Raw genomic sequence first — 23,148 nt, 5'->3', positions numbered from 1 at the left:
TCGCACGCACTCACTCACGTGCTCTCTCTCTCTCTCAAAAATAAAATAAATTAGGGGCGCCTGGGTGGCTCAGTCGGTTAAGCGTCCAACTTTGGCTCAGGTCATGGTCTCATGGTTCATGGGTTCGAGCCCCACGTCGGGCTCTGTGCTGACAGCTCGGAGCCTGGAGCCTGCTTTGGATTCTGTGTTTCCCTCTCTCTCTGCCCCTCCCCTGCTCACACTCGGTCTCTCTCTGTCTCTTTCTCAAAAATAAATAAATGTAAAAAAATTTTTTAAATAAATAAATAATTAATAAACTTTTAAACTGAGAATAATGCTACCTACCTCATACATCTGTATACAGTGACCCAAAAGATGTCCTAGAGGTATTAAAAAAAAAATCGGGGGGTGCCTGGGTGGCTCCGTCAGTTAAGCGTCCGACTTCGGCTCAGGTCATGATCTCGCGGTCCGTGGGTTCATGCCCCGCGTCGGGCTCTGTGCTGACTGCTCAGAGCCTGGAGCCTGTTTCGGATTCTGTGTCTTCCTCTCTCTCTGACCCTCCCCCATTCATGCTCTGTCTCTCTCTGTCTCAACAATAAATAAATGTTAAAAAAATTAAAAAAAAAAAATCGGGGCGCCTGGGTGGCTCAGTCGGTTAAGCGTCTGACTTCACCTCAGGTCATGATCTCACCGTTTGTGGGTTTGAGCCCCGTGTCGGGCTCTGTGCTGATAGCTCAGAGCCTGGAGCCTGCTTCAGATTCTGTGTCTCCCTCTCTCTGCCCCTCCCCTGCTCGTGCTCTGTCTCTCTCTCTCAAAAATAAAGTTAAAAATATTAAAAACAAACAAGCAAAAAAACAAGTACAGAGTCTCAGGTTTGCAAGGTGAAAAAAAGTTCTGGAGCTCAACGGGGGTGAGGGCCGCAGAATGGTGTGAACGCATTAATATGCCACTGAACTGTGCGTTTAAAAATGGTTAAGATGATAATTTTACTTGTGTATCTTACCGCAATTTAAAAAAAAAATCAGGGCAAAAGAGGCATGATCCTATTCTTGTTTTAAAAAAATTGTATCCCTAAGTTATTACTGTATGCATAGAAAAATCTGGAGAGCTATACATAGAACTATATTCAGTTAAGTCTGAGGGCGGATCAGATAGCAGAGGGTTGTCTATACCATATACTCTTCTGTTATTTAAATTTGGCACTTTTCTGAGCAGGAAAAATACCTGGGAAGAAAACCAGAAGACCGTCTTCACCGTGTGGTTTCTGACGACTGTAAAAGTTTGCCAGAAGTACCTGCCGTGTACTGTGTTAGGAAAAGGTTGGTCCACCCCTGCCTGCCCCACCCAGGTGACCGACGCTCCACGGGGTGCTGTCCTCACTGCTGGGAAGCAGCACCCCAGGTTGGGTCGGCTCAGACCCTGGGGACAAATGACTTTTCCTCTGAGCCTCAGTTTCCTCAACTGCAAAATGGGAATATTACCGTACCTGCCTCAGAGGCTTACTGTGACTACTCAACATAATGCACCGTGTGGCACAGAGGAAGGTGTTACGCTTACCACAACCCACCTGTCGCTGCAGAAAACCCTCCCGGAACTCAGTGGGGGAAGACACCCAGGTGAGGGCTGAGCCACAAGGAATGGCATCTCCAAGTACAAACCAGACCCCCCCAGAGCCCTCCAGGACCTGCCCCCGTCTCACAGACCACACTCAAGGGCCTTGAGCTTCTGGAGCCCCACCCAGGCTCAGGACCCCAGGAAAGGACGGAGGTAGAGAGCTGGCGATTTACTCTCAGAACCACCCCTTAGGTATCAACCGATGTCGTTGATTTCCTCCTGGTGCTTCTTACAGAGGGGGAAGGGAGTAAGCAATGATGTGCTGCCCTCTCCATCCCGGAGGGTGACCACCCAAGCGTGCTCCTGCCCCCGCGTCGGCCTATGGAGACTTGGCTTTCACACTCAAGCCGTGGCAGGCCGGCCAGGCTGCGGGTAAACAGGGCACAGTGAGCCTTTTGTTAAGGCCCAAACAGAGATGCTGGGCAAGCTTCCCAGGCAAGAGGGGAGGCAGGAGGCTGGCGCCCCTCCCTGTACCACACTTGGAAAGGCTGTCTCTCCAACACTCTCCCAGGGAAGGCGGAAGGGCCCTTCCCAAGAGGCCTGAGGAAGACGGTGGGTCGACGGCCCTGTCCCGGAAGGGCTCTGGGCCTGTGAATCTGCTCCTCGGTCAGCACCCCTGGGCCTCCTCTGGTCCCAGAGCTGGGAGTGGGAGGAAAGGTCGCGCCTCGCCATCTGGTGCACACAGCCCCCACCCACTCAAGAGCAGGGCATTGCCCTCCAGGCCCCCACACCCACTTGGGGTGAGTCAGCAGCGGGCCGGGGGCACTGCCTGGCTTGGCACTCAGCCTGCGGAGCAAGGCACACCCTCACTTCCCGGGAAAGGAAGATGGGAGACAGTCGAGGCGGGAGGGGGAGGGAACAAGTTTCACTTCCAAACTGCTCTCATGTTTGGGCCGGGCCTCCCAAACAGGTCTGTCCTCATACAATCTCGCAAGGCTGTGGCCTAGCTTACAGGGTGAAGGGTGACAGGTGAGGGACACCCATCTGGGGCTCCTGGACTCACAGAGGCAACGGGCCAGGCTGGAGGCTCAAGCCACCCCCTCACCACACCAGGCTGGCGTTAGCGCTCCCGGCTACCGGCGGGGACCGCGGGCCAGCACTGAGCCCAGCACTTTCTGAGCCTCGGCTCCCAATCTCCACGAAAACCAGGAAGGTGGCTTTCCAATTCACCAGTGGGTGATCTTGGGAAAGTCCTCTTACCTCCCAGGGCTCTGGGTTTCCTCATCTGTAAAATGGCTCGTGAGTTGTAGTGAGGACTGAAAGAGGGAGTCCGTGGAAAGCTTCTGGCCCGGTGCCTGCCACGTATTAAGACTCTGTAATGTTAGCTGCTGTTATTGTTATGGGAGGCGTCCTCATCAGTCCCTTTATGGGAGAGTGGTTAAGCGACCTGCCCAAGGCCACAGAGCTAGAAGATGGTGGGAAAGATCACCACCAGTCTGCCTTTCCATTATGCCAATCTGTGTCGAAGGCTAGTGGGGCTCCTGACCCTACCTGAGCACCTGGAACCCTGGAAATGCTTCCTAAGACAAGACCTCCTTTTCCCGAGGGGTACATGGAATCAAGGCTTCCGCAGGGGACCCGAGCAGAGCATACTCAGACGCCTCTGGTGTCTCAGGTATAGCTTTAAGGAGACTCTAGAAAGGAGCCCTGCTCTGTCGGGTCTGGGCCCAGAAGCCAGATGCCAGATCAGGGTCCGTGGTGGCAAAGGGGCCTCGGAGGTGGGCCTTGATCTGCTATGAATGCCAGCACTGCCTGCCTGGACGGGTTACAAAGTGGGGGCAGGAGCACCTAAAGGAGGCTGCAGACACATCTTCTGCTGAGATCCCAGGGGACTGGGACTGAGACCAAGGTAAGCTGCCTGTGGCCCAGCTCTCCGGGCTGGAGGGGGGTGCTGCCCCCAGAGATCCCAACACAGGGCACCAGGGGGGAGGTGTGAAGTGCAGGATCCCCGTGCACCCAGCTTCCTGCCGCCCCCCGCCCCCCGCCGGAACATGTGTCGACAGCCGACTCCGGAGTTCGGTGCTGGCACCTCTGAGGGTGTCCAGGTGGCATGTGAGAGCTCTGGAATTCTACAGCCACTTTTACTCCGGTGGAAGGCTGCTCCAGGCAGGAGGCTATATTGCAGCAGCCTATTTAATTTTGAGGTTTTAGGCCCTCAAGAGACAGTTAAACATAGAACTTACTACGAGATGCAGCAGACACGCATCGGGAGAGATAGCAGGGGATGTTTGCGGCTGGGAGTAAAAGCCGTTCTAGAAACCTCAGTCCCAACACATCCTAGACAAGGGATGGTTAACCCCCCGACACGTTCTGGGAAGTCAGTAGAATCCCCGCTGCTGAGGACAGCTCGGCCCTGCTCCTATACCAAGGGTGTCAGATGGACATCTTTGCCAGAGGTGGGGACCAGGGCTGAAAGCATCGCCCTGCTCAGTGTCTCCTGGGATGGTCCACAGACCGGCCGCCTCACGACAGCCTGGGAGCCTCCTCAGAATGCAGATTCCTGGGCCCACCCCTGCCCAGGTGTGTGGCGATGGGTCCCCGGGGAAACAGCATTGTCAACAAGCCCCCCCCCCCCCCTACCCCAGGGAAGCTCTAAAGTACCTCCAAGCCTGAGAACCTGGAGAAAAAGAAAAACGGGAGGTGGGGTGGAAAGAGCACAGGCTGCCAAAGCTAACAGCTCCGGGTTCGAGTCCCAGCTGTGGTCTCTGACGGTGGAGCCATCTCATAGAGGAGACCGTGGCGGGGAGCTGCCATGTGTATGCAGTGACCCGACATACCACCCAGTGCTCCGACTGTGGCCACTGGGGACAACTGGGGGACAGGAAGGCCCTGCCGTTAGAACGAGGGAGAAGGCGGACAGCCCAATTCCTGGAGCCAAAGTGTCTCCAGAGAGAAGGAAAAGAGACTGCAGGGAAAGAACAGGAGGAGGGAACCCGGTGAGGAAGAGGGTCAGGTCAGGGAGCCTGAGAAGGCCACCAGGTCAGGGACACCTCGTTCCCAGCTCGACCCTGCCAGACCACAAAACCAGGCTGCCAGGCCTGAAATCCCTCCTGCCCCAACAGAGCACCTTCAGACCCGGGTCACAGGGCAGGCCCTCTGCCTTCTCCTCCCCTGCCCACCCTCAAGGTTAAAACCTGAAAGGAGAGGGGCATCTGGCTGGCTCAGTCGGTGGAGCATGTGACTCTTGATTTTGGGGTTGTGAGTTCGAGCCCCGTGTTGGGTGTAGAGTTTACTTAAAACCAAAACCTTTAAAAAAATTTTTTTAATGTTTATTTTTGAGAGAGAGAGAGAGAGAGAGAGAGAGAGAGAGAGAGAGAGAGGGAGGGAGGGGCAGAGTATAAGCGGGGCAGGGGCACAGAGAGGGGAGACACAGAATCTGAAGCAGGCTCCAGGCTCTGACCTGTCGGCACAGAGCCCCACACGGTGCTTGAACTCACGGACTGCGAGATCATGACCTGAGCCGAAAGTTGGATGCTTAACCGACTGAGCCACCCAGATGCCCCCAAAATAAAATCTTAAAAATAAAATAAAACAAAACAAAACAAAACCCAATAGGAGCATTCCAAAGGGACCAAGACGTCCCCCAGGAATTGCCAGGGTCAGTGAGTCAGGGCCAGACTCAGGCAACACAGCAATTCGTGTATGTCCCTTCCAACCCCCCCCAACCTGGCTCCTGCCCTAGGTAGACAGAGGAGGCCGAAACCTCTCAGGCCAGCCCAGGCCGTTCCCTCCAAGCTGTCCCTGGCACGGAGGAGGATGTCTGATCTCAGATAAGTAGGACCTGCTGCTTCCTACTCGTCCCTGGCCAGAAGAACTTCGGCTCAGGCTCAGGCTTCCCCTTCCTCTCCAGGAGGTAGAGTTCCTCAAAACCAACAGGAAACTCCTACAGGGCAGGGCTGGGGTTTGCTGACCTCCTCTCAGTAAACAGGAGAGTCCACAAAATCACACAGCAGGTATTTCCTACCCCCCTCGGTGCTGTTGTCAATGCGCTAACAGCTCAAAACCCCAGAAAGGTGAGGATGGGGGCAGTGGGGGTGTGCTGACGGGGACTCTCACACTCACTCACACACACACACACACACACACACACACACACACACACACACACGGATCCACCCGGGCCTGGGAAAGAGGGCCTGCGGGAACCAGGCAATGAAACAAGAGCAAGCTGTGAACCAGCCGCCCTAGCATGACTTGACATGGGGAAAATAAGCAAACAGTAACACCACATGTGGAATGATACCCTCCTCCCCATTCACCTCTCCGGAGATGGGATCGCGGGAGACTTTCCCTTTCTGTGACACCAAAATCAAAATGTTATAAAAACGTATAATGAACATGCAACTCTGCTGATAGTTTAAAAAAAAAAAAAAAAAAAAAAAATTACTGTTTCTTTTAAAATCCAGGCTGGGGAGGGCCAGGCCCTCCTTAACAAAAAGCTGAGGTGACAGGTGGATGCGGCGAGGCCTGGGGCACAGAACAAAGGACCCTGGCTCAAGATTCCAGGATCTGGTTCCAGCCCCACATCCCCGCCTGCCTTCCTGAACTCTTGGGCAACTTTCCCCACTTTGAGCTTTACTTCCCACATCTATAAACAAAGGATGAAGGCCACTGCCTGAGTTTCCCCGAATGATCAGAGGAAATCATTGACAAGGGTGCGTTTTACAAATGATACAGCAATCTATCCACGTACGTACCCGCTAAGGTTATGAGACACGTCCTGGGACACAAGCTGCTAAGTGCCTTCCCTATATCAACATATTTAAAGCAAGATGAGGTACTAAAATCATCACCTTTTTATGGCTAAGGGAACAGAGGCTCAGAGAGGTACAGCGGCTGGCCCACAGTCACTCACCAAACCCACATCCCAGACTATGAAGTCTGGGTCCCAACCAGCGCACTTTCCCACCTTTGGGAACTGTTTTCAAAAGCGTGGGCCAAGGAACCCCAGTCCCCAAAGACGTCCACGCGATCAATTGACTGTGGCGACACGCAACTTGCCGGCCCCCTCTCAGAGACTCATCGTGCTCCCTTCGATGCAGTCAAGGCTAAGAAGTCCCACAGCAAGGTCAAGCTGTTTCCCAGAGTCATCCAACCACTGCGACCACAGGTACGGGCGTTCCACGGAACAACACCTTGGGAAATGTGGTCACAGGACGGTCCGGTTAACAAGTCGGACCGACAAGATGTGGGCTGGGGGAGACAAAAAAAACAGAGGTTCGCAAGGAAACCTAATGTTGGCGTTTGAAGTACAGCTACCACATACTCCTCAGCTGGCCACGGAGTCGGGAGGAAGAAGAATTCTCTCCTGCCACCTTTGCCCTAGATGCCCTGGACCCGTAGTAAGAATAGCAAAGGACCGCAGAGATGGAGATACTGCCCTTTGCCCCCTCGGCTGGGGCAGACACCTGACTGGAGGCTGGCCTGGCGGCGGGGGGCGGGGGTGGGGGGCAGTCCTTACCCCGTGGACGGTTCTGCTATCTGCGTGCTGGCTGTCGGTGCTGAGGCTGGCCCACGTCTGTCTGGGCAGGGTCCTGGCATTCCTCTCGCTCCATGGAAGCTGCCTCCCTACGAGGAAGCAAGAGCTACTGTCAGCAGGGATGTGTGTGGCTATCAAGAGTTACCTGCTGTGCTGCCAACATTTTCTGAGTGCTTGCTCAGTGCCAGGCCCCGGACTGGGCTCTGGGGTGATAAGAGAGAACCAGACAGCCTACTGGGAGACGCCAAGGCAACGATTACAGTCAGCTCTTGGGAGCCCAGGGCTCCGCTGGGGGTACCCGGAAGCTACGGGGACCCAGAGGAAGCATGAGACCCAGACCGGTGGGGTCAGAGAAGGCTCCCTGGGAAAGGTGTCGCCTGAATTGACTTCTAAGGAAGAGCAGAGGTTGGAGAAAGAGTACAAGTTCGCCTGGAAGGGAGAGAACGCGACACCTAGACAACGCTGAGTGGTTCAGCCTGGCTAGATCTAGGACCGGAGGTGGGAAGTGATGGGACGTGAGTCCCCGTGGGGCGAGCTGAGTCCGGGCAAAGGCACAGCTTCAGCCCAGACACACGAGTTCGACGCATACACAAAACCCAGCCAGCACCTGTTAGTCAGGAAGCATTTAGTGAGTATCTAAACACGCGAGGCACTCTGCTCAAAACCATTCACAAGACTGGAAAAGACAAGTTAGCAGGGTGGGAACAGAAGTGTGATCAGACTACAGTAGGGGTAAGGGGGAGTATCCAGACCACTAGGAGTTGAGGCTGTGGCCCCCAGCCATCGGGAAAGGCCAAAGGATATGCAGGAGTTAACAGGAAGGAGGGAGTGCAGGTGGGGAGTGCACGGGCAGACAAAGGGACTCAAATGGCTCTAAGAGGGACTGTGGAGCCTCTTAACCACTTATGCCAGTAAGCATTTAAAGACACCTACTCAGTGCTAGGCACCATGCTGGGAGGAAAGAAGCAGAAGACAGTCTCCAACCCAGAGGAGAGGTACAGAAGTCAATAACCCAGCAAATCCACACAAGGGAGACGGCCACTAGCAGTAAAGCACCTAGAGCTGTAAAGGCACGGAGGCCACTAAGCCAGACTCTAATCCACCCCACCCTTCTCAAGGACAGGATACCCACTGAGGCTGGGCAGCCCAGTCACTTGCCCAGGGCACAGCCCGGACCAGAAGTCAGGCCTCAGGACTCCCTGTCACTGATTCTTCTAGTCTCACCTCTTCCAGGAAACACACACTGCACACTCCCAACATATTCACCCTGAGCTAATGCCTCCTTCCTCTGTAATATTTCTATTATTATGCTGGCCATTGTATCAACGTTTTCCTGCCTGCCTCTCCTCCCAGACTGCAGCTCAGAGGAGGCCAGGGACCATGTTCTCTAGCATCATTTCTGGTCCAGGCCAGGCACTGACTAAGGAATAGCTGGCTGGCTGGCTGGCTGGCTGGCTGGCTGAATCAAGGGATAGAGACATGGTGTACTGGGCTCTAGGGCCACCCGACTTCTCATGAGGTCTTAGACCATTAACCTGTGTTTCAGTGTCCCCATGTGAAAATGTGGAATCACTGCCACTCTCAGGAGAGGCAGTCAGGAACCAGGCCAATCCCTTCCCTCCAGCTCCTACAGGTGAGGTCCAGGCCAAGCCAGATAGCAACCCAAGGCCCAGCCACTTCCCCACGTTCTGACCTACTGGGGCAGTCCTCAGGACCCTCTCCTGTCCAGAAAGGCCACTCAAAATTTGCAGAGGAAACTGCTTCCTAGTGGGTGTGCCCAAGGGATGGAGCACATAAGCATATGGTTGAGTTTGGGGGAGGAGGGAGATTGGGGGCAAGAGTCACAAACATTTCTTGGGCCCCTGCTCTGTGCCCTGGACGGCAGAGAGATATTAGACTCTACCCCAAAGCACCACTAAGAACGGGAAGACAGGGAGGCAGAGGCCCTTAATTCATGCCCCAGCATCTCTCCAGCCCTCCAGAACAAGTCATTGCCTTCCCTCGAGAGCCAGAGAAAGACTTGACCTTCACGAAGGCAATGCTCAGTGTGACTGAGCTATGGGCACTGCCCAGTCCCTCTGAACAAACCCCCACCGCCCCCCCCACCCCCTCCACAGGAAGTATCCCCAATAGCAGACCTCCTCCTCCTCCTGCCTCCAGTGGGTCTGACTGCTGGTCTCTCTGTTCAGAGGGGTTAAAGAAACTCCTAATGGAAAAGGTGGGAGAGATCCATGGGAGCCTTTCGGCTGCACCGAATCCCTCCTCCACAATCTAGGCCCAAATTCCCTTTCCCTCCCCAAGCTCTCTCCCTCCTCATCCTCACACCTCATTCTCAAAAGTCTTCCTGGAGTAGAACTGGGGAAGAAGCATCAGAGGAGTGTGATCAGCCCCACCCTTCCAGCCAAGTCCTGATCAGAAGGCTGTTGGACACCACCCCCCCCCCAACCATCTCTCCTCCTTCCCAAAAAAGGCAGTAGTTGCATCAGCTGAGAACCAGCCGAATCTTGGTTCACTACAGTCCAGACCAAGGGGAAGAAGCAGTCAATAAAAGAAGCAGAATCATCATGAACCCCAACCACCTCGGCCATGCTCCTTCAGCCTGGTAACCAACTTTGCTGGATCCCCAGCCTGGACCGCATCAGATCTGGTTCTCAGGCCCATATGGATGCACAGGACGTGGGCAGGGCCTGGAGTCTCGGACCCTGAACCATTCTTCCTAGGAACCCCTGTTCACACGGGGGGCCCAAGATCTTGGCCAGGGATCCTGCCCCCCAAGTCAGGGCACTATTCCCGCCTGATCAAAAGGAGGGAGGGGTCCCGGGGCCAGGAGCCCAGGAGAAGAGAACAGGGGAAACCTCTGAAAACGAAATGAAAGCTGCCAAGGAGAAAGCTCAGAGGTGGAACCTCTAGCAAGGGGGGAGTGTGTGCGTGTAGGGGTTAGGATCTGAGGGAAACCCGGGGGATGACAAGGGGACCTGGGGGAGCCCAGGCGGAAACTCCCGGTCTGTAGAGCACAGGGAGGCACTGGGGTGCCTGGGAGGGGGCTCGCGCGCCCCGGCACCGGGGAGAGGGTGGGGTCCCGGAGACCTGGAATACCCAGGAGCCTGGAAGTGGGCCAAATTGAGCCGCGGCGGGGGCCCCCAGGGAGCCAGCCCGGGCGGGCAGAGCCCAAGCTGCCCGGGGCGCCGGGGCCGGGCAGCTGGTTGGGGGCGGGTAGGAGTGGGTTTCTAAAGGTGACAGTTCGCTCCCCTTTCCCCGCCCCACCTACTCACCTTGTCCCGTCGGGTCCGGCTGCCCAGCAGGCAGCCCCGCGCCCCGGCCGCTCCGTCCCGCCGCCGGCCGCTGCGCCCCTCCGGCGCCTCCTTTTGTTTGTCCCTCACTGCACCACTCAACCTCCTCCGCCCCGGAAGTGACGTCACCGCCGGCTCGAGGGCGGCAGCTAGGGCGTCGCCATTTTTTTGACGGGAGTTCTCTCCGTGCCTTCACACCCTCGGCTCCCTACTGGCGCCATGTTGGTTTGGGGCGGAAGTAGCGGAACCCGGGCTCGGCCCCCTTAAAGGGACAGGGACTGCTGTAACCTTCGGGGCTCGCCGGGGGACGAGCGGTGAAGCCGCCGAGGCCGGGGTGAGTAACCGGTGCCTGCGCGTTGCTGCTGCTCCGATGCCGGGTGCCGAGGCCGGACGACCTGTTAACCGGTTCCGAGATCGTTTGTGCCAGAAAACTCGCTGCGTTTGGTGCTGCTGGTACGGCGGAGTGGCTGCGCCGAAATCTTAACCCAACCTGGAGCTGCCCGGGATAAATTGCACGCGCTGGACGCTGACCCGCACTTGGACGCTGGGAACCCGCCAGGGGGGTCCTCTGCACCCATCTCCTTCACCCCCCATCCCCCGCGATAGTACCTGTGGGGAGCATGGAGCCCCAGGTAACTCGGTCATTTATAGGCAGAGCCGGGACACAGCTCTGTGGAGCCCGAGTCCTCGCAGTTCCCACACTGATGATAGTAACAGCAACCACATTAATAAATAATCCATACAGTGGAACGCTGTGCAGCCACTAAAACGAAAAATGTTCAATATGCACTAACATCGAACGAGTTCCAAGATACCTTAGATTTAAAAAAAAAAAAAAACAAAACAGGAAAGGGCAAAAGAACAGCGTCGATCGGCGCTACAGTTTGTGTAAGGAGTGTGTAAGGAGTGTGTAAGGAGTGTGCGTGTCTGCGGGTGTGTGCAGCAGGCGTCTGGTAAGATGCACAAGAAGTTTTAACTGTGGTGGCCTCGGACAGAGCTGGAGTCCTGGGTAAGGGTTAGGGAGAATTTACCAGCATGTGCACAGGCTAGTTATTTTTTGAGTAAGATGATGTGTAAGGTAAGAACTGCTGGCATCCATCAAGTGTGGAGCCAGTGCCTGGTTTCAGCCCTCCTGCTGGAAGGTCCGATTTTTCCCTTGTCGTGAGAGGAGGAAATAGGCTCAGAGATTAGGGACGACTTTAGTAATATCTCACCGCCAGCAAGAGGAGAAGCTGGAATTTGAGCCCTGGAGGGTTTGACCCTTAATGCCCATGGTCTCCAAGCCCCACTGCTTAGCGGGAAGCTTTTTTGTTATTAACCACACAACAGCCAGTGTGGAGTCTGGCACACCGTAAGTATCCAGTAACTGTTGATTGGCTATTTACTGGCTGAGCAGGTAGAACAAGAATAGAACGGAGAGAAGAAACACTGGGGGCCAGAGCCCAGACTGGAGTCCAAGGCTTGCCCCCATCCATCTTGGGGGCTGTGAACCTGGCATATCCCTCCCTGAGCCTCCATGTCCCCATCTATAGAGCTAACAGTCATGACCACCACCCCTGCCACCGGTGCTCCCACCTGTCCTACCCTGTGCATTACACGCAGATCCGTCCCATTTTACAGATCAGTAAGTGAAGCATAGAGAAATTAAGGAAGTTGCCCAAAGAGGGTCCCCACAAGGCCTGACTTCCCCACTTCACTGAGAGAGGTTGCGGGGCTCCTGGGTCTCTCCCTCAGCCTCCAGGCACTAATGCTTTGGGAGACCTACGCTTCTGGTTGAGCTGCCAGAGACTGAGGATCTGGTGGGGAACAGGACACACGGTTCCTGTCCCTGGAGTCTAGTGAGGGTGACGGACAACCCAGCAGTTAATGTCCCTGATGAGCTCTGTGGTGGATGGAAGCTCAGGTCGTAGTTGTACAGTGGCAGGGGCATCTGGCTCCGTCCGTCCGGGTGGAGTCAGAGAGGGCGTCTCAAAGTAGGTAACTTTTAATCTGTGTCTGAAAGATGGGCAGGGTGTCCGGGAGGAGGAACGACGAGACTAGAGACCCAAGCAGAGCGGTGACCCACATGATCAGAGACCGCACAGGTTGGAAATGTTCAGTCTGGCTTCTGCACGAATCACTCCTTGCTCCTGGAGAATGCCTTCTCAGGACCACATCTGTGGCTTTTCCACCCTCCACTCCACACTTCACCTTTGGTGCAGCTCCAAACAGGAGGACGCCCTGATTTTATAATCCAGGTGGGGGCGACAAAGGAACAGGGGAGAGTTCGTAGAAAGGAGGAAGTTGTTTACGGACACACCCACCTCCCACACAGACCCCACCCCCACCCCATCCCCCAAATTCCTCCGGCCTCCAGATTGGCGGCCAATTTGCTGAAAGCAGAAAACTCTGCCCTGGTGAGCAAAGGCGTCAGCACTGGGAGCTCCCGTCTTCCAGGCTGCTTAAGCCCGCTTGGTTTCTCAGGTTGAGTGCTGGCCATGACCCCTCCCCTTCCCCCTGGTTCTGTATAGTTCTGTAGCCAGCTGGGCAAAGTCACACCAGCTACGGTGGGAGAGGTACTCCTGCCCCAGCCGACGTGGGGCCACATCCCACTGGCCAGACGGCACTGCCAGATCTTTGAAAAAACTACCAGATGGTCATTCTGCTTCCTCATTCCTGGACAGCAGTGCAAACTCTGGATTTACAGCTGGGGTCCTTCTGTGATTTTCTAGGACTCTGACTTTGGGTAAGTCATTTCCCTGCTCTGAGCCTTAGTTTCTCCATCTGTGGAACTATGACTGTTTCTAATGTTCTTGCCAGGCATTAAATATGTAAACATAGAGGGGCACCTTGCTGGCTGAGTCGGTAGAGCATGGGAGTCTTAATCTCAGGATTGTGAGTCTGAGTCCCATGTTGGAGTACTCAAAAAAAAAAAAAAAAAAAAAAAAAGACCCTTCCTTTATTAAAAAAAATAATTTTTTTAAATTGAAAAAAGTAAATGTATAAACATATATATTTTCTCCCATGTGTAAAACTACCTTAAAGAGTGAGGTTTTGATTTTGGATCTGGGTCCTGTGCCAGGAGGAAGGAGTGGGCTACCTCCTGTCTGTCTTACTCAGGGTCTCCACCCACCAGCCCCCCTGGCCCAGAAACCTGCCTCTGGGCTTCAGAAGTCATTTCTCTCTCCTTTGCCGGTTCCAAAGTCTAGGGAAAACTATGTGTAAGTCAGTGTGCTTGTTAGAGCTCTCCAGACAAGTTGTCACTTCCCTTGGGTCAGAACCATTGACTCAACAAGTTTTCAGGAAACATGTGTCTTGTAGGGATTATCTGCTTTTAGATTAGAGAGAGAGAGAGAGAGAGAGAGAGAGAGGAAGAAAAGTCAAGATTCATTTTCTGGCATGAGACTTTGTTGCCCTGCTTGATTAACTAATTTTCATGGACACCATATTTGTTTCAGTGTCAACAGCTTCTTATTGACGGGTTCCTGTGGGCCAGGACCTGTCTTGAATGCTTTCTGTGAACTACTGCATTATGGCTATTCCCTTGTACAGACAAGGAAACTGAGCCTAGAGATCTGGCTTGTGGCATGGAATGAGCACAGTCCAGAGTGGAGCTTGGGACCACTCCATCCACGTCCAAGCTTTCATTTTCTGGGATTGTTCGTGGAACAGGCTGGTCTTGCCTGGGCACGGTACCCCTTCCCCAGGCCCCTTCTCCAGAGGCACCATCATTCCTGTTTTCTCAGTAACTGGGAGCATCTGACGTTTTGAGCCCAGAGGATGCTAAACATCCTTCCGGACACCGGATAGATCTTCCCAGTAGAGAACGGACTCACCCCAAATACTAAGTGTGCCCCTTTTGAGAAACACTGAAACCAACTCTCTGTGTTGCATAGAATGGGCTTAGGTGATGTGGGCCCAAGCCAAAATCCCCTTGCTTGCCCTCACAAGCTGCCATGTGGTATGGAAGCCCAAAGGACGTGACTCCAGTCTCCAGGAGAGCCAACAGAGGTCAATACCCACCTCCTGAAAAGAGGGATGTGTGGGGCAAGACTTTGGACTTTGGAAGCCTGCGAACCCCAAGATTTGAATCCCAAAGTAGGCTCTCAGCTGAATGACCTTTGTTGTTCTCCTTTGAGAAAAATAGGGATGATAGTGCCTTCCTACTAGGTTTTTCTCAAGATTACAGAAGTGCTGGGGCACCTGGGTGGCTCAGTCAGTTAAGTGTCCGATTTCGGCTCAGGTCATGATCTCACCATCTGTGAGTTCGAGCCCCGCATCAGGCTCTGTGCTGACAGCTCAGAGCCTGGAGCCTGCTTTGGATTCTGTGTCTCCCTCTCTGTCTGCCCCTCCCCTACTCATGCTCTGTCTCTCTCCTTCTCTCAAAAATAAGTAAACATTAAAAAAAATAATAATAATTAAAAAAAAAAAAAGATTACAGAAGTGCAGGGGTCGGTCAGATGTAGAGTAGGTGATCTCTGAGTTCAGAGGAAGGCCCAAGTGGACACGGAGGGAGAGACGAGGCAGGGCTGAGACTGGACCCTGCCAGGGAGATCAGACTGGGGGGCATGCAGGGCAGGGGCACAGACGTCTATTCGAAAACAAATTAGGGACACCTGGCTGGCTCGGTTGGTAGAGCAGGCGACTCTTGATCTCAGGGTCATGAGTTCAAGCCTCACGTTGGGCATGGAGCCTACCCAAAATAAAAAGTTACAAACAAAAAAACAAAAGCAAACAATTTGTATGCTCGGAAGAGGAGAGAACATAGAACCTGCAGAGTCTGTCTGCATTCAGGCCAACTCCAAAGGCCAGCTACCGGGGCTTTGGATCTGGTATTAACGCGGGCTTCTTGGCAAGACTGATCCAATGGGACACGTGGCTGACATCAGCCACCGGAGACTTCATCACTGAGGCGTTTCCCGAGGGGTCATTCACCTGCTGGCCAAGAGGTGGCCCAGGATCTGCCCAAGCTGGTAGAGTTCTGTGTTGGGGCAGGGCACTAACCACTGGCACCCAGCCCCTGGCCTGGCAGCAAGGAAGCCTGAGACCTTAGAGGCGGGGGGGAGCGGCCCTGGAAGGTGTCCTAAAGGTCATCTGGTGCCTTTCTGCTCCCCTCCAGGCGGGGCTGGCCTCCCCAGTGCTGCCATAGCGCCTGCCTTGCCTACAATGCTTACGGGACTACTAGTTGAGGACTGATGATAACAATGACGACATTTGTGGAGCACAGACTCTCTGCGGGCACCGCGCTAAGCGATTTTCTTGTGTCCTCTCACTGGCTTCTTGCTACAACTCTGTGAGGCAGGCGCTACCGTCGTTCCTACACAGAAATGATTCTTAGCAAAAAAGAAGTGTGTGGGGAGGTACGCCTGAGCGGCTCAGTCAGTTAAGCCTCCGACTCTTGATCTCGGCTCAGGTCACGATCCCACGGCTCGTGAGTTTGAACCCTGCGTGGGGGCTCCGTGCGCTGACAGTGCAGAGCCTGCTTGGGATTCTCTCTCTCCCCCTCTCTCTGCCCCTCCCTTGCTCTCTCTCAAAATAAATAAATAAACTTTAAAAGCAAAAAAGACACGCTTCTCAGAAAGGTTTAATACTTTGCAAAAAGTCACACGGCTAGTAAGTGGCTTCAGTCCAAGGTCTGTCTGATTCCAGAGCTTTACAGGCTTGTTAAAAAAAAAAAAAAAGTATACAAGTTTATAAGACCCCAAACCCAATCCCAGAGAAAGCCACTATTAATAATTTAGTGGTGTTCCTGGAAACAGCCTTCTGTACAAATACATACATGATCAAGCTGTCCTTGCTTTGCATGGCAGAACGAGTTTCAGACACCGCGGTTCAGTGAAATAATGCCAGTGTCTCAACAACACAATTCAGATTTCAGTTGCCATGTTCTATGAACTATGAGCAGTTGCATGAAGTACAAACCTTCCTACCCTTCGGTCCACCCGTGACTACGGCAATATCGGGTGTGCTTGGTGGTCAGTGACTAATCACATTGCTTCTTCCAAAGCCTGACCCTGATGGGTCACGGTGCACGGTATTCAGTTCACACACCGACCCCAAAGCTCGGGGTCGTGTTGACCTCTGTCTCCCAGTGGTAAACCCAGGCGACAGGCTACAAAACCGGATAATCAGAGGAAGGAACCGGCCAACAAAGACGAAAAGTGCAGCAAAGAAATGCAGAGCGTAAATGGGGTGATAAAAGAAATAGCCCGTTGTGGGGATGTTAACACAGCAGCTCGTTGCTGTTCCAGAAACTCCAGATGTGCAACCAGAGACACTTAGTGAAGGCAAATTGATTGACATAGGTGACGAATGTGGCTCTGATGAAGGATGAAGGTGTCTCAGAGGAAGTGATGCCGGCACATGAAAGGAACTCCCGGATATACTTCATGACACTGAAGTACAAGGGATAAAATTGAAGTTGATCTAAACTCAGAAAGGAGTGTGTTCACTCATCAATGCTGAGAAAAGGTTCTTGTTCCATATCCTAAGTTACACAACTAGAAAGCAAGCATTGTTCAAACTACTCTCAGTAATTCACTCCCCCCCCCGATTTATTGAGTTATAATTGACAAATAAAACTGTAATACATTTCAGGGACCTGGGTGGCTCAGTCGGTACAGTGTCCGACTCTTGATTTCAGCTCAGGTCCCAGGGTCATGGGATCGAGCCCCAAGTCAGGCTCCGTGTGGAGTGTGGAGCCTGCCTGGGATTCTTTCTCTCTCTCTCTCTCTCTCTCTCTCTCTCAAAAATTAAAATTAAAAAATTATTAAGTTTGTGATACATTTAAATTATACATGATGATTTGATACATGTATATATTGTGAAGTTTATTCCCACAATCAAGTTAATTAATACATCCATCACTTTACATAGCTATCTTTCTTTTTTTCTCCCCCCTGCCCCCCTTGGTGAGAAGTCTTAAGATCTACTCTCCTAGCAAATTTAAATTGTACAATACAGGGGTGCCGGGGGCACCTGAGTGGCTCAGTCGGTTGAGCGACCGACTTTGGCTCAGGTCATGATCTCACGGTCTGTGGGTTCAAGCCCTGCGTCGGGCTCTGCGCTGACAGCATTGATCCTGCTTGGGATTCTCTCTATCCCCCCCTCTCTCTCTGCCCCTCTTGCGCTCTCTCGCTCGCTCTTAAAAATAAATAAATAAACTTTGAAAAATTAGACAATGTAGGATTATCAACTCCCGTCACCATTTATATATTAGGTCCGCAGAACTCATTCATCTTTTAGCAAAGATTATACCCTTTCATCAGCCTCTCCCCACTCCCCTTACCCCGTAGCCCAGCAACCACCATTCTACTCTGTTTCCAGCAGTTCAACTTTTTCCCTCCCAGATTCTGCATATAAATGACCCCACACAGTGTCTGCCTTTGGCTTACTTTACCCAGCATCGCACCTGCCAGATCCATTCGTGTTGTAGCCAACGGCAGACCTTCCTTCTTTTTTAAGGCTGGGTAACATTCCGTTGTATACATAAACCACATTTTCTTTCTCTTTTTTTTTCCAGTTCACATCAGATTTACTGTTTCATAATAATAGCATGCTTGAGGATAATCACATCACTAAAACATTAGAGGACATCAAATGACAAGCTTCTGGAACTCCATTTTTAAATATTCCTTTGTTAGCGTGCTGTGAAGGATTTTGAATGCGTTTGCTTTCAATTCTTTCCTTGCAGTTAGATCAGGACGGTGAATTACACTCATTTGAACCAGTGCTCTACATCTCCTCACTTGTGGGTTTGCATGTGTGTATGTTTTGGGGTTTTGACAACGATGTAGTGTGGTGCTTTAGTTTTATTACAAGACATTTAGGAATCACATTTGAAAACAACGAAAATGATCTGTGTCCTTCCTTTATGTGTGTGTGTTTTCTAACAAGCAAAAACATGACCAACCTTAGTAATTCTGTTTCTCACTGCTCTCTACCGTTTCTCTGCCCAAAGTTCTTGCTGTTCCTTGTACAAACTTAATAATTTCCTGGCCACATGTCTTTGCTTTGGCCGTTTCTTTTCCTTGGAATCTCCCCCTTAACCATCGTCAAATCTTACTCATGTTAAACACCCACATATAAAACAAATGAATTCTTTCTTCATTGTAGTTGGGGTAATTATGCTGTCCTCCAGGACTCCCTTTGTATTCTTTTTTCTCAGGTACCTCATGCTTTCTGCCTGTGATACTGTGGACTCTCTGAGCAAATGACTTGTCATGTTGACATTATGTTTGAATACGAATAGTGTTTATAATAATGGTATACCTTATTTTTTTTATTTTTTCCTATCTTTAAAAAATTTTTTTAATTTTATTTTTTTAATTTACATCCAAATTAGTTAGCATCTAGTGCAACAGTGATTTCAGCAGTAGATTCCTTAATGCCCCTTACCCATTTAGCCCATCCCCCCTCCCACACCCCCTCCAGTAACCCTCTGTTTGTTCTCCATATTTATGAGTTATGCTTTGTCCGCCTCCCTGTTTTTATATTATTTTTGTTTCCCTTCCCTTATGTTCATCTGTTTTGTCTCTTAAAGTCCTCATATGAGTGAAGTCATATGATGTTTGTCTTTCTCTGACTAATTTCACTTAGCATAATACCCTCCAGTGCCATCCACGTAGTTTTCATTCTTTTTGATTGCCGAGTAATACTCCATTGTATATATATAATTTTTTTTCAACGTTTATTTATTTTTGGGACAGAGAGAGACAGAGCATGAACGGGGGAGGAGCAGAAAGAGAGGGAGACACAGAATCGGAAACAGGCTCCAGGCTCTGAGCCATCAGCCCAGAGCCCGACGCGGGGCTCGAACTCACGGACCGCGAGATCGTGACCTGGCTGAAGTCGGACGCTTAACCGACTGTGCCACCCAGGCGCCCCTCCATTGTATATATATATATATATACCACATCTTCTTTATCCATTCATCCATCGATGGACATTTGGGCTCTTTCCATCCTTTGGCTATTGTTGAGAGTGCTGCTATAAACATGGGGGTGCATGTGTCCCTTCGAAACAGCACATCTGTATCCCTTGGATAAATGCCTAGTAGTGCAATTGCTGGGTAGTAAGGTACTTCTATTTTTAGTTTTTTGAGGAACCTCCATACTGTTTTCCAGAGTGGCTGCACCAGCTTGCATCCCCACATAAACCACATTTTCTTTATCCATCCATCCATCAGTGAACACATAGGATGTTTCCATATCTTGGCTATTGTGAATAATGTAATGAACACGGGAGTATGGGCATCTCTTCGAGAGAGTGATTCTGTTTCCTTTGGAGAGCCACCCTAAAGATTATCCTTGATACATTTTTTTAAAAAAAATTTTAATGTTTACTTTTGAGAGAGAGAGACAGAGACAGAGTGTGAGCAGGGGAAGGACAGAGAGAGAGGGAGACATAGAATCCGAAGCAGGCTCCAGGTTCTGAGCTGTCAGCATAGAGCCCAACGTGGGGCTCAAACCCATGAACCATGAGATCATGACCTGAGCCGAAGTCGGACACTTAACTGACTGAGCCACCCAGGCACCCGCTTGATACATTTTTTTTTTTTTACAAAAAAAATTATTTTGAGAGAGAGAAAGAGCCTGCAAATGGGGAAGAGGGGCAGACGGAGAGAGAGAATCCCAAGCAGGCTCCACACTCAGCACAGAGCCCGACACGGGGCTTGATCCAATGACCGTAGGATCAAACTCGGGAGTCAGACACTTAACTGACCGAGCCACCAGGGTGCCCGCATTTTCTAAAGTAGGCTCTACACCCAACGTGGGGCTTGGGCTCAGGACCCTGACGTCAAAAGTCGCATGTTAGATGCACTGAGCCAGCCAGGCACCCCACTGATACATTTTTGTAAAGGAAGAAAACACTTTAGGGGCGCCTGGGTGGCTGAGTTTTTTGTGTCTGACTCTCAATTTCACCTCAGGTCATGATCCCAGGGTGGCTGGCAACACGGAGCTTGCTTGGCATTCTCTCTCTCTCTCTCTCTCCCTCCCCCCTCTGCCCCTCCCCTGCTTGTACTCGGCTCTCTCTTTCTCAAAATAAATAAATTAGCATTAAAAAAAGTTTTAAATAAAAAAGGCAAATGGGCTTATATTGTTCTTCAACAGCTATTTTTTATCACCCTACCTTATAAAAATTGAAGTGAAATTCACATAACCTACAATCAACCATTTTAAAGTGTACAAGTCAGTGGCGTTCAGTGTATTCACGACGTTGTGTGCAACCTCCACTCCTCTCTAGTTTCAAAACTTTCTCATTACTCCAGAAAAACACTTCTACCCATTAAATGATCACTCCTCGTCTCTCCCTCCTGTCTCCTGTTTACTACTGACCTCTTTCAGACTGTATGGATTTGCCTATTCTAGATGTCACCTATGAAAGGAATCGTATCCTGTTGTCACTTCCCATGTCTGGCTTCTTTCACTCAGTATGTTTTCAAAGCGCAGCCAAGCTGCCGCATGAGTCGGTATGTCTATTGTTCCTTTCTATGGCTGAATAATATTCCGTTGTGCGAACATACCACCGTGTACTCGTTCATCCACTGGTGGACACGTAGATGATTTCCACCTTTTGATAATTATCAACAGTGCTCCTGTGGACGTTCGTGTACACGTTTCTGTGTGAGTGTGGATTTTCATTTCTTTTCAGTATATTACCTAGGAGTGAAATTGCTAGGTTGTAAGGTAGTTCTATGTTTGGACATCATAAAAATTGAAACTTGTGCATCAAAGGACACTAGCAAGAATGTGGTCAAGGTCGTTGATTCCCTTCAAGTCCAACTCCATTCTTTGGTGTATGGCTATCAAGCTGTCTTAGCATATTTGTTGCAAAGATTGTTTCTTCTTGAATCCATTGAATCGTTTTGTCACCCTTGTCAAAAGTGAGCTGACCAGGGGTGCCTGGCTGGCTCAGCCATTAGAGCATTCGACTCGATCTCAGGGTCGTCAGTTCAAGCCACACGTTGAGTGTAGAGATTACTTAAAAAAAAAAAAAAAAAAAAAAAAGACGTGTGTTTAAAAAAAAATCAGCTGGCTGTAGATATTTAGGTTTGTTTCTGGGCTCTCTGTTCTAGTCATTTGGTCTGTATGTCTGAGTCAGTACCACACTGTTTTGGTTACTGAAGCTTTGTAGTCAGCTTTGATATCAACCTGCCTTTTTCATGTAACCTGAACATCTTGATGGAACCTTTCTCATGGGTTTTAAAGTGATGGGACACGGATGGTTCTGGCAGGCTGCCTCGCACAGAGAAAAAGTGTGCAGTAAATAAAATGTCTTCGGTCTTAGGACAGACCTCAGGGCTATAGAGCAGTCGGCTTCCTAGAGATTGAGGGGTGAGGCATGGGGAGTTGGAGGCGAGTGGGGCCTGAGAAAGGCCACCTGCAGAGCCACCAGGTGCCTGTGAATGAGGCCCCTGTGGTCGTCCCTGGGTTGTCCCAGTCAGTGGGAGGACTCTGGACTGGAAGGTCAGCAGGCCCACCTCACGGTAGGCCCGGACAAGCACGTGACCCGCTGTGGGCCCCCTCAGTCCAGTGAGGCCACAGTACCCTCCTGTGGCACAAAGGTCACCCTCTGCCCAAGTGTGTGGAGTCCCAGGGCCAACTAGGCTGAAGTCTAGGCAGTGCCGGTTCGTCGCGCCCCCTGCTGGCAGCTTCCAGAACAACGAGTCCTTCAAACCCTCTCCTTGCCCAGGGCACCACTTTGAACACCTGGTGGTGTTCCTGGGTGAGGGCCACCCACAGGGCTACCTGTCCCTTCCTGGCCTCGGATCAGACCCTCAGTGCCTTCTCCCTCCCCTTCAAGTGTCTGGAAGCTGCCCCCACTACACCTGCATGCTCACAGACAGACACAGAGATGTGTGCACATGCTCAAATACAGCCACTCATATTTGCGCGTGAAGTCGTAACCACAAACAATTTACCTACGTTCAAGGTCACATTGTGACTTTCATGGGGCCCTTTCTCCGTTAAAAGAAGTATAAATTGTATTTTACAACCATGAGGTATAAAGAATGAACATCATCTAGACTGGATTTGTTATTATACGTTCATCATTATTATATTCCCTTTTCCCCCCCTTATTTTAAGATAAAACTCGGGATGCCTGGGTGGCTCATTCGGTTAAGTGGCTGGCTCTTGACATTGGTTCAGGTCATGATCTCACGGTTTGTGGGATCAAGTCCCGTGTCCAGCTCTGTGCTGATGGCGCGAGCCTGCTTGGGATTCTCTCTCCCTCTCTCTCTGCCCCTCCCCTGCTCATGCTAGCTCTCTCTCTCAAAAATAATAATAATAATCAGTAAACGTTAAAAAAATTAAAAAATAATAAAATGAAATAAATTAAAATTTAAAATAAATTAAAACACTTTCATGGGCTCCTCAACGTATGGCAGGTCCGGAGCACTATGCCTTCTGCAGAGGTCTGATAGAGAAGTCAGCCCTGCCAATGAACGTAAGTGAATTCACACACATCTAGCCCCACATGTCATAGTTTCACTAGTGACCCAGTGAGCATTCATTAAGTGCCCACTCTGTTAGGAATATCTATCATTTGCTGGGCATCTTTTATGTGCCGGGCACTAGGAAAAATGCTTTCCATGAATTATCTTATTTTTATGGATTTTATCCACAAGGAGACTGACATTCAGAAAGGTGAAGTGACTTGCCTCAGCTCACACGGCCAAGATCTGCGGGACACCAAAGTCTGTGTTCCACTCCTTCCCGCAGGGGACTATTCTAGGCTCAGTCCCGGGCAGGCACAAAGGGTCTGGCAGCAGTAGGACAGATCTGCCCCACAGAGGGTGCAGCG

At 51.3% G+C, this 23,148-nt stretch overlaps 2 protein-coding genes across 9 annotated transcripts in view; one reads left to right on the top strand and one right to left on the bottom strand.

The window, feature by feature from the left end:
- Positions 1-10,447, bottom strand: part of LRRC8A (leucine rich repeat containing 8 VRAC subunit A) — a 30,115-nt gene extending 19,668 nt beyond the window's left edge. For 2 of the 4 annotated variants that reach the window (XM_043566128.1, XM_043566125.1), the window contains exons 1-2: positions 10,345-10,447; positions 7,055-7,161 (exon numbers count right to left, since the gene is read on the bottom strand). The gene's annotated coding sequence lies outside the window, so the exon portion shown is untranslated. Of the gene's footprint in view, positions 1-7,054; positions 7,162-9,651; positions 10,117-10,344 lie in introns of those variants that run through there. The other 2 variants (XM_043566126.1, XM_043566127.1) reach the window with 2 other exon arrangements.
- Positions 10,448-10,587: 140 nt separating this feature from the next.
- The window catches only part of KYAT1 (kynurenine aminotransferase 1), a 35,294-nt gene continuing 22,733 nt past the window's right edge, over positions 10,588-23,148 (top strand). Inside the window, exon 1 of one of the 5 annotated variants that reach the window (XM_043566131.1) lies at positions 10,588-10,696. The gene's annotated coding sequence lies outside the window, so the exon portion shown is untranslated. Of the gene's footprint in view, positions 10,697-12,364; positions 13,088-23,148 lie in introns of those variants that run through there. The other 4 variants (XM_043566133.1, XM_043566132.1, XM_043566130.1 and 1 more) reach the window with 4 other exon arrangements.

Source organism: Prionailurus bengalensis, chromosome D4 (assembly GCF_016509475.1).
Source record: "Prionailurus bengalensis isolate Pbe53 chromosome D4, Fcat_Pben_1.1_paternal_pri, whole genome shotgun sequence".
Taxonomy (NCBI): Eukaryota; Metazoa; Chordata; class Mammalia; order Carnivora; family Felidae; genus Prionailurus; species Prionailurus bengalensis.
This window is presented reverse-complemented; position numbering and strand designations above follow the sequence as displayed.